This window comes from Musca autumnalis, unplaced genomic scaffold, assembly GCF_047663935.1.
Source record: "Musca autumnalis isolate F117 unplaced genomic scaffold, ASM4766393v1 scaffold_1, whole genome shotgun sequence".
Classification (NCBI taxonomy): domain Eukaryota; kingdom Metazoa; phylum Arthropoda; class Insecta; order Diptera; family Muscidae; genus Musca; species Musca autumnalis.
The window spans coordinates 324,621,885-324,637,591 of NW_027411644.1; the positions used below are offsets into that span (position 1 = coordinate 324,621,885).

The following is a 15,707-nucleotide window of genomic DNA, read 5'->3' on the forward strand; positions in this document are numbered from 1 at the left end:
ATTTTATTTTATTTTATTTTATTTTATTTTATTTTATTTTATTTTATTTTATTTTATTTTATTTTATTTTATTTTATTTTATTTTATTTTATTTTATTTTATTTTATTTTATTTTATTTTATTTTATTTTATTTTATTTTATTTTATTTTATTTTATTTTATTTTATTTTATTTTATTTTATTTTATTTTATTTTATTTTATTTTATTTTATTTTATTTTATTTTATTTTATTTTATTTTATTTTATTTTATTTTATTTTATTTTATTTTATTTTATTTTATTTTATTTTATTTTATTTTATTTTATTTTATTTTATTTTATTTTATTTTATTTTATTTTATTTTATTTTATTTTATTTTATTTTATTTTATTTTATTTTATTTTATTTTATTTTATTTTATTTTATTTTATTTTATTTTATTTTATTTTATTTTATTTTATTTTATTTTATTTTATTTTATTTTATTTTATTTTATTTTATTTTATTTTATTTTATTTTATTTTATTTTATTTTATTTTATTTTATTTTATTTTATTTTATTTTATTTTATTTTATTTTATTTTATTTTATTTTATTTTATTTTATTTTATTTTATTTTATTTTATTTTATTTTATTTTATTTTATTTTATTTTATTTTATTTTATTTTATTTTATTTTATTTTATTTTATTTTATTTTATTTTATTTTATTTTATTTTATTTTATTTTATTTTATTTTATTTTATTTTATTTTATTTTATTTTATTTTATTTTATTTTATTTTATTTTATTTTATTTTATTTTATTTTATTTTATTTTATTTTATTTTATTTTATTTTATTTTATTTTATTTTATTTTATTTTATTTTATTTTATTTTATTTTATTTTATTTTATTTTATTTTATTTTATTTTATTTTATTTTATTTTATTTTATTTTATTTTATTTTATTTTATTTTATTTTATTTTATTTTATTTTATTTTATTTTATTTTATTTTATTTTATTTTATTTTATTTTATTTTATTTTATTTTATTTTATTTTATTTTATTTTATTTTATTTTATTTTATTTTATTTTATTTTATTTTATTTTATTTTATTTTATTTTATTTTATTTTATTTTATTTTATTTTATTTTATTTTATTTTATTTTATTTTATTTTATTTTATTTTATTTTATTTTATTTTATTTTATTTTATTTTATTTTATTTTATTTTATTTTATTTTATTTTATTTTATTTTATTTTATTTTATTTTATTTTATTTTATTTTATTATACCCTACACCACTATGTGGGGAGGGTATTATAAGTTGGTTTTGGCCAAAAAGTTTGTAACGCATCGAAATAATGGTCGTAGACCCACTTATATATACCAAAATGAATGTCTCGACGAGCAGAGTCGATCTGGCTATGTGTGTCCGTCCGTCCGTCCGTCTGTCCGTCTGTCCATCTAAACCTTGTAATCACGCTACAGGTCGCAATTTTGATCGGATCGTCACGAAATTTTGGATGTTCCCAGCAAACACAATGTCGGACGTCCGACGCGTCTGCTCAAAGTCGGAAGTTTTTTCCGAGGCGTCTGACCGACTTCGGTCCGAACTCTGTCCGACTAGTCTGACGAACTTTTTCCTGTCCGCTCTCTCCCTCTCTGAAGGAAATTTTTCTATTTTCTCTTGTGCTGCTTTGGCAAAATTAAGTGTAAATAAGCAGAGAGAAAAGAATTGTACATGTTTCGCTCGCACATTGTAAATGTGTAATTGTTGATGTGCCGACATTGATGCAGTACGAAGAAAAATTGAGTGCTCGGGTTTTAATTTCTGTATCGGAGAACAAATTTGGTTTATTTTTGTTATGCGTGTAGATGCATGATAGTGTTTAAATGTTATTCATAGTGATCGGTTGCATACATATTTCTTTATTTTTGTGAAGTTAATGAAAGTAAAGATTTTCTTCGTCAAACTTCAACACTATTGGTCTGTTCCAGAACTGCAAGAATCTACTAATTTTTAATATTTTTTCCGATAACATAAAGGAAAAAATGTTATCGTAGTAAAAAATAGTAGCTTCTTGCAGGTTCTGGAACAGAGCATATGTTTTATATTTGTATATGGCCAAAGTTAAGTTTCTTAACACTTTTATGTGTATGAACATTTTTTGCATGTGAAGACATGTATTTCCACAGATCGTGTTGACGAATTTGTTGTTTTCCACAGTTTGTTTTCCGCATTTAACACAGCATAAGATGATATTAAAACCTTTAATATGTTTATAGTAGATAAACTTTTATAGGATTTGGATACTTTTTAACTAAAACACTTTCGAATTTCATAAGATTTTACTTCCGAATTCGGACCGATAGCTGTCCGAAAGTCGGTAAATAAATCAGAAATTTATACGATAGTTTATCAGAGTTCGGACCGAATTCGGTCCGAAAGTCGGCTAAAACATCCGATTTTCATCCGAATTTCGGTCAGAGAACACGTCAACCACGCCATATGACTTTCGGTCAGAGTTCGGACCGAATTCGGATCCGAACTCGGACGTTTCATCCGACTTTCGGACCGAATTCGGTCCGAACTCTGATGTTTTTTCCGATTTTGGTTTGCTGGGTTGATGGGGGTCCCGGAGGGGAAGAAGCTGGGTAGACCACCTAGAGCAATGCAAATTGTGGACAACGGTAAAATCACTCCCAAATCCGGAAAAAAAAACTTTGACAGAGCGGCTGTGACTCGGTTATTTTAACCGGCACTTCATAGAGCACCCCGAGGGTGCTAGGGCGAATAGGAGTGTGCTAAGCCATAGAAACATAGCTCTCCCAGCCGAGTAGGTACCACCACAATTGACGATGCCAGATGTCATCCGAAACCCGAAATCATCTAAAGCGTTGGGTCCACACTGAATGTCGATGTCAATGCTTAAGCAATTATGTTGAGTATTAAACAAGTGTCCTCAACCTATCATTAGGCACCCATATTAAACCAGAAACCTGGAAAGTTGGCAAGGTGGTCCAGCTACTGAAGCCTGGGATGGAGGCCAGCAGAGGTGAGTCGTACAGACCGATTTCACTCCTGTCACCAGCAGCAAAGATCCTAGAGGCACTACTCCTCCCCAAGATGAGAAGCTTTTTTCAGTTGCCCAACATCAACATGGCAGAACAGGTCGTGCGACCGGACAGTCATATTGGCTCTTGACCTATCGAAGGCCTTCGATACCGTCAACTATTATGAATATTGGGTATGTGCGCAAATTGCGATGTACCATCTTCAAGTTGGTACACCCCCTGAAAGATTTCATTAGCTCTTAACTACATTTTTTCATATCCACTTTATCCCATATAAGAATTTAATCTGCACACTGTTCAATATTGCAATTTCTTTTGCTAAGGTTTGAAAAGATATTCCTTATAATTTGTCACAAACGTCACCCAAAGGATGTGTTCAACACATTCCAGACACAAAGAAATGTTCAAAGAGCACATCGACGACAGTTTTTCTACGAATCAAATGCTAAATGTGAATGGTATTTTTTTATGCGAAGATGCGTTTCAAGCTGAACTTAGCATAACCATGAGAGTATGCAAAGGGTGTTGAAACTTATTTTATTTGTGGTGCTTTTTCCTTTCATACTTTTTTCTTTATTGATATTTTTCAACCTTAGGTGAGTTGTTGTTTGTTTCTTTGTCCCACAGTTACACTTCCGGTTTGAATTTGCATGCTCATTGCCTTATTGTCTTACATGAGAGCAAGGAGCAAACGAAGTACGTAACATTCTCCCCTTTGCAGCTTTTGTCAACAAGACAAAAAAATAATTGTAACAATGGACAAGGACGATGAAATCATTATGAAGGACATATGACTAACGATATTTACAAATAAATGTTTAGCCATTTATTATGGAAAAAAGGGGAACAAATAATAGGTAATGGAATGTAAAATTTGAAACTGGAGCTCTTATAATGATTATTCCCATATACATATATATTGATAGTATTTGTTCATTTGCACTACCATTGCAATATACAGAGGTACCCTTACTTTTATTGCAATTTATTTATTTTACAACATTTTTGCTTTAATAAACTTCTTATTAGTGGAACATTGATTTATTAGAACCTTACATCCTAGGGGATACGTTTAGAACTTTATTTATAACCTCAAAGTAATAAATAACAAATTTGCAAAGAATTTGTCATAAACCAATATTAGGCTGTAACGTAAAATATGCTTAGTAAATGCCCGACACTAGTCTAAAATTCTTACGAAAACTTTTCCTGCGTTTCATACCATGGTAACACCGATGACCACAAGTAAGTCGTCATTAAATGTTTTTATGGACACATCGTTAGCAGCACTAAGTGATGATTATGAGGCAATTATTGCAATTAAATGGAAATTAATAAAAATAAACGTCTGCAACATTTTCGTATGGGGACACACAATCACAAACAGGGGGAGGTAAAATTGCTACAATCTGCTATACATCTCAACATGTGGTTGTGTAATGTAATTTTGCATTCCAATAACGGTACACACATCCAACGAAAATAAAGTAAATAAATTGTCTTTAACATCCGTTACATGTGAGCGCGTCCACCCGTAATAACAATAAAAACTTGAAGTCGACGTCACGTTACAAACCCACTTAAATATATATAAACAAGTAAAAAAGTGTCAGTCGGCTTTGTCGACAGATATATACCCTCAGCCAATGTGAAGCGAAACTTGTCCGATCGAATGTATTTAAGGCCTCTTCAGAATTTTGTGGCCCTTTTTGGACATTTGAACTTGCCGACAAAAATGTGGATTAGGAATTAACTGCACTAAGACACAAATGTTGAACTTTTGTAGGGCAGGTACCCTATAGGGAGGACCGATATGGACCATTTTAAAAGCTAAACTAAATTTTGTAAAATATTCCAAATATCCAAAGTTTGGACCAAATTAGTGAAATTTTTTAAATATTGGGGAGAAGTACCGAAATTTGTGGACCGGTATGGCCCATGAAACTAACTGGATATAATATGACGAACACCAAATATTGGACCAAATCGGTTGAACAGTTCGACCGTCACATATGGTGACATAGGGGTTTTTAACACCTTTCGGGCTGTTTTCCCAAGAAATATGGACTTGCCCCTGAAAAAACTGTTACCGTCGTAATGGAGGCATCGAATGCACATCGCTTCAACAAAAATCAAAGTGATTCGAGAGCAGGTCTTAAAGTGAACTTATTCGAAACTTTGTGTGAGAGGTACCAGAAGGAGAAGACAAATATAGTACATATTCGAACCTGATCTATATCTGGTAGATATATTAGGATGTGCAAAGTATAGATTACATCGGTCACTCCCTTCAAGAGTTACGAGTATCGTGCGCAAAATTTTTCAGAACATTTTTGAAGTTTTGTGGGGGAGGTACCTGAAGGAGTGGACCGATATAGCCCATCTTCGAATTTAAACTATATTTTGATAAAATATTACGAAGGGCAAATTTTGGACCGAATCGACAGATCCGTTTGAGAGTTATCTTGCGCTCCAACCACTACACAAGGTGTCATATACCCTAGACAGACGGCAGCGTTAATTTGCATTAACTGCCTTAATTCAAATTAATTCGTGCATTATCCACATTCTTAATGCCCAAAATCAAAGGAAATTTAAACTGAATTTAGCAATTTCAATATGGCAATGCTGTTGAAAATCAATTGTCAAATTTCCATGTTTTAGAAAATAAAAAGGGAAAGCAAATCAGCAATTTTCGCGTTTCTTCAAAATAAGTAGTGGTCTTTCGCGAGTAGAATATCAGCTAATCTTTTTCAAATATTTATTTTCACAAAAAAATGTATTACCCACCATACCAATTCTATCGAAAATTATAACTTCTTCAAATGTTTTTTAAAGTTTTGCAATATTTTTATAACATTAAAAAGACTCAAAAATATCGCGAATAAATTAAATTTATTTTTGCTTCATCGTGGTGAAAATGTCAAAGGTAGAAAGTGTATTTGTTTCGCATATTTTGGCGAACTTTTGTAAAGCTTTATGAAGTGGTCTGCTGGGTACAAACAAACAACACAAACAGCTGTTTCATAAATGCAGAAACTATCGTCTGTCAGGGCGAAAAATTAATTCAAATTAGGACATTTTTAATGCAAATTAACTCTGCCGTCTGTCTAGGGTAATAGGGGCTTTTTGCAACTTTCCGGCCATTTCCTCAGGAAGTATGGACTTGCCCCTGCTGAAACTTGTCCAAAACCGAAACCGGTTAACCGGTTAACCGGTTTTGAGTTACAAAACCGAAACCGGTTTTCGCCAAAAACGTCATTTTCGGTTAACCGAAAAAACCGGTTATTTGTGTCGGTTAACCGGTTTTAAAAAAGTAGTAATATTTTTAAAATTTCATTACAATTGTATTCTTGAAAGTAAACTAAACATAACTAACAAAAGGTACGGCTAAATTTTAAATGTCAGATACCTTTAAACTTGAAAATATTTAGTGTAAAATGGCACAACTCCAATATAGTTCAATTGAACGATCAATGAAAAAACTGCGTATACGTAATATCACACGGTTGTTTGAATGACGTTATTCATACGTTTTTGAATTATTACAGTAAACTAAGAACTTGTCGAATTTAAGGTTGTAAAGGGTAACGATAACAAAGTACATTTTGATTCCGGCACGATAATTTGAGGGTCTCAATGCAAGAAGGAGAATCCAGACTTAATAAAATGTAAATTTAATTCCTTTGGTACACAATCGTATATTTGTAAGGGCTTTTACTATTCTTAGAGCACAATTTCTGACTTATGTTTGCTGTCTCCACTTTAAGGTTGAATGTTAAATAACAAGGATATTATCAGATAATTATATAATAAAGAATTAGCTATACTTAATTTACCCCTTGCCGCACATTTTTAATCAAATATTTATCAATTATGAGCAATTTTGTACCTATTTTACAAAACAGGTTTAAACCGGTTAACCGGTTTTGAAAATTTTTGAAAACCGAAAACCGGTTTTTGAAAAAACTGAAAATTTCGGTTAACCGAAAACCGTCGGGTGGGGGGAAGAGAATACAAGTTGTTGCAACAAAAATCGAAGCGATTCGAGAGCAGGTCCTAAACTGAGTCCATATTGGAACCTCATCTAAGTCTGGTAGAAGTTTTACGATGTGCAACGCATGGACCAAATCGGTTACTCCCTTCAAGAGTTCTCATGCCCACAAATTTTCCGAACATTTTGGAACTTTTGTGGGGAAGGTACCGGAAGGAGTGGACCGATATAGCTCATCTTCGAACTTAAACTAAGTTTGGACAAATTTTTACGAAAGCCAAAATTTGAACCGAATCGGTTCATCCGTTCGAGAATTATCGAACCAGCCAGATATACAGGACAGACATACAGACAGTCGGACGGACATTGCTTAATCAACTCCAAATTGTCTGAAACACATTTGGTCCAAACATACTTCGGGTCTAAAACCATTATTTCGATGAGGCACAGTTTGCCCGTATGAAAGTGTATATACCCTTTCTAGCCTAAAGGCTGAGGGTATAAAAATTAACTGAGAAGAAATAAAGAAACACAAACCGTCCTCAAGTTGATGACCTCCGTAAACGTTTTAAGGACCACGATCTGTAAATCTGTGCCTGGCGTCCGGACTCTTTACATAACAGTACAATTTGCGCACTGGCGAATGTACTTGGGAAATACAAAACTGATATTGTCACTTTACAGGAAATGTGATAAATTGGGGTGACGTTAGGATGAAAAGTGTTGACACACTGCATTATAGCTGTCATGAAATGAAACTTGAGCTTGGTGTTGGATTTGTGGTAAATCGGAGACTCAAAAACCTGATCTCACGATTTTCTCCAGTGGATGAGAGAATTGCCCCAAAATCCAAGTCCTTTAACATCAATATCACCTGCATCCACACACCGCTTGAAGAGAAAGATGAACAGACCAAGCACCAGGAGAGAGGAAAGATTGGAGGAATATATATTTTTCCGCGGTCGACAGTAAAGTCTTCATGATTTAACATCCACAATGTACCATGTGACATATCGCAAGCCTACCCCGCAGCCTGCTGTAACCGCCATTCCTTGACCCAATAATGTAAAGCACAGAATAGCCAGCCCTCTCTTTTCAAACAGCTGCAAAATCTATGTTTGGGTACCAAAAACCACCACCTAAAAATACGTGGTACGATCGGGAGTGTCGTAGCAACAAAAAGCGCCAAGGAAAAATATCGGGGATATATAAGGCAAGAGAAGTGTATTTTCAGTAGAATAAAATAAAGAACAGGAAAAACACGAGCGCGAGAAACTGGCGATGTTCAGGAGCCTGAATGAATTCCAAAAATGTTATGGTGCAGGCACATTCTACCGCAAAAAACGACGAACGAGGATATTGAATGAGAACTTGGTATCAAACATGGGTTGCGATTAAGATACCCCAAAACAAATCCCAAACCATGGCATCGAACGTTTAGCACCTAGACAAGTGTCAGATCATAACAGCAAGTAATCGGCTGAAGAACAGTAAGGTAGCATGATCTAATGAACCTCCTGCCGAACTGTTCAATATCGCTAGAGCGATAAGGAGTATATGTAGATCTGTTGAATTGGCTGGTGAAATGTCCTGTGTATAAGAAAGGAGATAAAACGGTATGGACCAACTTCAGAGGCTTAAGCCCATCCCATATAAAGCGCCGTCGAGATTATTTTGTGAACTGGAAAAACCTATTGTCAATTGAATACTCGGGTCATACCAATGCAATTTAAGACCTGGGAAATTTACAGCATATTAAATCCTCACTCTACGCCAAATTTTAGAAAAGGCTCATGAAAAACATATCGTCTTAAACTACCTATTCGTCGACTATAAAGCCGACTTCGACGGCCCAATAAGGTCAAAGTAGACTCGGATCAACTGTATATATATATATGTTCTTTATTTACATCAGTATATCTTACATAAAAAAATTGCATTAATTACATAAAAAACAGATGTAAAAAGTTCAGGTAGAACATAGGGCATAGGATCAACTGTGGATGGTGAAAATTACAAATTTGAAGTAGTTAATGACTTTATTTATCTCGGCACCGCCAGAAATAAAACAAACAACATCGGTTTCGAAATAAAAAGAATAATAATATTGGCCAACAAATGTCATATCAAAGAGTGCACCCCGATTCGTATTAGCTCAATGATATACGACCTACTGTTTATCCCCGATTCCGAAAGGCGTGTCTTAAGACACCACTTGTAGAGAAGTTTTACATGGCTGAAATACTCAGGAAATGTCGCCAATATTACTGAGGGGCCAACAAATGTTACCTGGGCCTAAGCAAACCGTTTAAAAGCCAAACCACCTCTCGTCAATTAAAATCCTATTCTACCAGTGTAAAAAAAGTGAAAGTGATGCCAAGTGTGTTCTTGAAGTTTTTATGTGGTTGCTCTAACGCGGCACTCAACGGACGGTATGTGTCGAGACCTTAAGTTTTGCACACAAACTCTAGTGCGTTAGCGCAAGCAATAACAATGCCTAGATTTGCATTTTATTTGCTGGTCATCAATTATCTATATTGATTACACAATAAATTCGGTATAATTTAACGGATCGATTGTGTTGGGGGAAATTATAAACAAACGTATCTGGACTGAATTATTTATTTTAGATTTTAGAGCAAATCCTCGAACATTGGACCGTTAAAATCGACGAAAAAATCGACGAACTGTTAACAATAACTTAAGTTATTCTCCAACGACATAATAAACACAATAAAATGTAATATATTTGGTATGACTCTATGTAAATGACAATTCAATATTTTTGTACGCCATAAAAATTTCAAAGAAATCACAGTTCTGATATATTCACAGTTACATAGATGTCTTTACAATTTTCCATACCGGTGACGACAAAAAATTCTCAGAACCAATTCAAACATATGTTATTAACAGTTACCTATTTCGCAGTCAAGTTATTTTATTGTTTGTTGTTGTTTGTTTTGTACTATAGAAATATAGCCCAAACATATTAATTAATTATTATAACCGACCATTGAAAGGACAAAAGTACATTTGAATATTTTGTAAATTACCTAACAAATATGAACTTACCAGTATTTTAATCCAAAATTTGACGGAATTAGTTTACCAATTATTCTAAAACTATTACATATACTTTAAAGTGAACGTTATGAATATCGCCTACTAACTGAATATCTTTAAAAAAAATATATACAATTGTGATATGCACTTTAAATATTGTTTAATTCTATTCTTTTGTTATGTTAAACAATAAGAAAATCCCTCAATAACATGTAAAAACGTTTCCGAATTATTACCTAATGAATACGAGTACGAATACTATGAAGAAGGCCATGAATATTGTAAAAAACCATTAATGTGCCTCTCACAGGGTTCCAAAATGAATGCATTATTTTTATATGGGTTATTGATTGAGACAAATACAGTCGAACTTCTCTATAACGAATCACAACGAATTTATTTTGCATTTGTCCGGATTATTGAGGTACGAAAACTGTCCGGATTACAGAGTCTACAGTGTAAATATTTTAAGTTTACGGATTACCGCTTTGTTCGTATTAACGAGTGTCCGCATTATCGAGACTATATTGCATATATTCTTGATGAGTGTACAATTCTACATCGATATAGTCAGGTCCGTCCGTCTGCAGAAATCACTCTACCATCCAAACAGATTGAAGTACGTGGATAAAATGTTGGTGACTTTTGGTATTGCAATCGGTCCACATTTTAAGGAATTTTGATGTATTAGTCCCATTTGGCCACCAAATTCATTGTAATTCAGTATTTTGTGCTTCCAGAGGCTAAAAATCATTTCTGGCAAAAATTGTTTATATAGGTACCACTGAATGGTACCTCCGAATTTTCGGCATTTTGAAGGTTTTAACTACATAATCCTAATAATGACGCAAATCTGGTATTTATTTGTCTTTGGGGCTAAAAAACTTTCCCCCAGAAGTTTGTTAATATAGGTCCACGTATTAACATAGCCTCCATAAAATGCCGCCCGGTATTTTCGGTATTTTCACGGTTTTAGCCACATTATCTGACCGAAATGGCTAAAATTGTGGTATAAAATACTTTTGCATGGAATTAATTTTACCAACTTCTGTAGGATAATGTCAATAATATACATTATCCTACAGAAGTTGGTAAAATTCGATATATAGCCCTAGTTGGGGATATACAAAATTCGTGCAGAAAACATGTATGTTACTTTTTCCTCCGTTTCTCCGTAGAAAACAACCTAAGTATAAATGTGTCATTTGCAAAGATACATTTGTTTAAAAAAAATTAATAAAAATACATTTAAAAAATAGAGTAATTTTTATTTATAACAATTATTTTTGGCATCCTCTATGAAAATGTAAGAAAAAACTAAAGAAAAAAATAGGTTAGACGTGATACTGTCTGAAATCTCTTTTGGCATTGAAAGGTTCGGAGAGGTTCTTTCCTATTTAAATGCGGGTCTTGTATCCATAAACCTTATCCTGATTATGGCATCAATCTTCCACAACACAGTTGTGAACTTATAGGGCTGTTGAAGTCGCCGCACCGTACAGCACTTTGTATACAACTGCTAGGAGCTAAGCTTCAGTAATTGGTTCTAGAATATCAACGTCGCCGCCAGTATTTAAACTGGAACCTGTTCATAGTACATTTTGGTTACTGATTGAAAAATCTTAAAAGTAAATAGCGTTTTCGCAGGTAATGACAGAAGTTTCCAGCACAATTTGTAAGCGTTTGCGGGATTGGTATGATAGGCAGTGGACCTAATTATTCCACTATAAGACCCAATCAACGCAGTTCACACCACAAAAATCCTTTTTTAATATTGAACGAAATATTATGAAATGTGTAGGTTATTTTATTATACCCTACACCACTATGTGGGGAGGGTATTATAAGTTGGTTTTGGCCAAAAAGTTTGTAACGTATAATGGTCGTATACCAAAATGAATGTCTCGACGAACCGAGTCGATCTGGCTTTTAGTGTCCGCCCGTCCGTCTGTCCATCTAAACCTTGTAATGACGCTACAGGTCGCAATTTTGATCTGTTCCTCGCCAAATTTTGGGTGTCGAAGAAAAAAGAAGCCTATTGATTTTAGGGGTCGAAATGGGCGAAAAAACTTATACTTATATATTTGGAGGAAAAGCCAAAGCGAATATCTCCGCTTCTATAATGGGTATACCAAAAGCAAAACCTGGCAATGAAAATAGGAAATATCACCTTTACAAATATGTAAAGTAGGTATAACGAGGGTTTTTGTCTAAGGCTGAGGTGAGTTCAGTCGCAGCCAGGGTCAACTCAAGGACCCACGATACCTTAAGTGAAAACACGAGTGATGACAATTCAATTCTTTATTATCACCTCTTGGTGCATAATTTATGATTAACATGTGGATGTTTATGTGATATATGCAATTATATATGTATGTTGGTTATTCGTCTCAGCTAGGTGGAACCTTACTGTGGGCTCGCAGCCAATCGTCTTCGACACAAGAAAGAGTGATGTTGGTAACGTTGTGGTAGTTGGCTCGGCGGTGCGCTGGTGGCAGGTGTCGGCCCGATCGTACACAGTGGTAATGGTTTTGTGTTGATGCTCGGCTGTAGTACTCGTACCAAACGACTCGGCTTGTTGTATTTTGTAGTCGTATTGAAGCGACTCGGGTTGATGATACTCGGGTTGGAGTAGGAGGAGGCTTAGTGTAGTCGTAACAAGTGTTATGAACTGATGGTATTTTATGAAGATGGCAGGGTATGTATTGACCAAAGGTAAATTCATAAATGATGTACATTAAGGTGGGGCATATATTGAGGTGGGTAAACCGCAAAGTAAAATAAAAAGTAATGTAATGGCCATGTTACATAGGTTGTCATAGGTGGTCAAACAACGGACGTATCCCAATAATCGCTAATTCAATCCAACTTTTCAGTTTTGCGATTTTAACTGTAATGACGAATAACACAGCTGAGATTGAGGACCTTGAAAATAGACCATCTGAGCTTTATATTTATACAAAATATGCACTGATGTAAAATATCAGAGTTATTGCAGAAGGTTCTAAGCTATCCCAATTTTAATATTTTGAAGTTATAATTTCAATGACAACTATCTGATTCTATTCGGTGTATTTAAAGCATATAAAATGCTAATCAAGAAGACCAGCAAAGTTTTCAATCAGTACCAAGGAGATTGTCGACAGTAGTCAAATATAAAATTTATTATTAATTATTTTGGTTCAGCTAGCCCGAAGGCGGTGGGTGATATCTTTAGTATCTCCCTAAAAGAAATGTTTACTAGTTAAAATATTATGCCCAGGGGTAGTGGTGTAGTCCTTCGGGGAATCTGTAATCCGTATTGTAACTCAAATACGTCTCGTGGACCAACAGGTAGCTGCATCTGTCTTTAAGTAAGCGGCAGCAAACAGCGTCTGAAACTAAACCCTTCAGAAGGTCCGGGAAACCACTGGGGTAACTCTCCCCTGAAAATCATTAAATAATGAACACATTTATAAATTATTGTGTGATCGCTTATATCCGGATAACGGATTTGCAATTAAAGAAGAAGTAATGGTGTAGGGTATCCCATAGTCGGCCCCATCCCGACTATTGTCATTGCTCAATTGTTTTTAGGAGAGGATATTTTCTGTTTGGCCCATAATGTTAAGAAGCATGGATTTCTCACGAAATACAAAACCACAATTTAAAAATGATCCTCGAACAGCTTTTAAACTGAACATAAGCTAAATTTTGAACTTTTTGATGAATGTAAGTGTTGTCCGATACAGACCTTCTTGGTACTCGACGTACGTTTGCATGAAATATGATTATGGGCAAGGAGAAGTGCCTTCTGTAGGAATCGATGTTCCTTTCCGCATGTATCGGAGGTCTAATCTAGTCCAGGCGACAACCAAGAAGCATTTGCTGTCTTGTGGTATTTTCATTTCCCCGTATTTTTTTTTCCTTTTTTTGGAAGGGGTAGATCGATGTCTACTTTTGTGGATAAACGAGAAACCGAGATAAGTCCTGGATTATGCATGTTAATACTTATCGGGCCGTTGCATGGTATCTTCACCCACAATCAGTATTTTTTCCCGTCGCCAAATATGTCATGTATAAAAATAAAACTTGTTCTAAAAATACAATAACTTAACATTGTATTAATAATTCATGTTTGATGGACTAAAAATATTCTCATTGATTACCGTTTTATTGGCTGATTTACAAATGGCACTTATCCCACGAACATTTATATCACCAACAACTAATGACAATTGTTTTTAGACATCGATAGCGGTATTTGAAAATGACGTCAAATCATGAATTTCATTTCGCACTAATAAAGTATTATGACCTTTTTGTTGTATATGCAGATTGTGAGTCGATGTGCCATAAAATATATTTCATGTCATAAAAACGCAACAGGTTGCCTCGACTGTACAAATTAATGACGATGACTTTTTTTCTTATTTCAAATATAGGAACTTCACTTCCTGTCACAACCCCCAAACTAAGTTATTATTTCACAGAATCATATCAAATAGATAAAATTAGATATACGACGAGACAAGACAAATGTACTAACATGCATACATACGTACACATGTCAACTAATACAATGCCATCTGTCTACTCGTTTTCATTCATCCTGATCACCTTGAAGTGGCAAATGAAAATATGCATGTGGTTACTCTATGTCGCATTTCCACATAATCGATCATAAATCTCATCAACTCCGACACATTTATGATGGTAATAACATGCTAGTGGGTGGAGTTGTAAGCTCCGGATATCTGGATAACAAGTTCCTTGTCATTTTGCATTTATAATTCCCAATAAAGTGAAATGATATCAAATGTACAAATGTGGTGTCGTTGTAATGTAGATACAAATGTATGTAGTGTTATAATATGCCAGTTATTCTTCCATACCCTTATTAAATTTTGTTATGCGAGTAGTTGGAATAATTTTAGGGAAAAAAAGAAACTTTGAATTGCAAAGCCAGCATCGGGACACTAAAGATCACTAAGTTATAATAATATTTTACCAATACTAAGTTTTCTTTCTTCAAACTTTGCGATGACTTTGCAAGACAACTCAAAATTTAATCTTCGCCTAAAATTAGGCTACAGAAAAGTTCAGAAAACATACCTTTGGTTTCATATTATGGTGTGTTTAAATAATAGCTCCGTTCAAGTATTTTTTCTTAACAAAACAAGAAAAAACTCAAAATAAATGTTAAAAAATACGGGAACAGAAAAATGGTAGAAACTCCTAAAGAAATGTTAAACTCATTGTATCAGTTAATCAGAAGACAACGAACAGACAATATGAACAATGAACCTCACACTGTTTGTTAGTTTTTAAAACACAGAAACGCTTCTCTAGTAAAAATTGCAAAAATAGGACTATCGTCCAGCTTTTGGAACACAAATAATATTTATCTTCTTAAACATTTTACTGAGCAAATTATTATTATGAATAAAACAACAACAATAATATAAATTAATTCATAAAACTAAGTTTTTGGACCACTATCTGCGAAACTAGGGTTACGTAGGGGATGGAAGATACCAAAGAACGGTCCTGACCGGCTTTAACATGGCAAAGCCCAGGATTTATCTTGGTCCCTCTTCCATCTCAAGTGGACATTGACCTC

At 33.5% G+C, this 15,707-nt stretch overlaps 1 protein-coding gene across 1 annotated transcript in view; it reads right to left on the reverse strand.

Moving 5' to 3' along the window:
* Nucleotides 1–10,205, reverse strand: part of AstA (allatostatin A) — a 74,318-nt gene extending 64,113 nt beyond the window's left edge. Inside the window, exon 1 of the mRNA XM_073962678.1 lies at nucleotides 10,115–10,205. The gene's annotated coding sequence lies outside the window, so the exon portion shown is untranslated. The remainder of the gene's footprint in view (nucleotides 1–10,114) is intronic.
* Nucleotides 10,206–15,707: the final 5,502 nt, after the last annotated feature.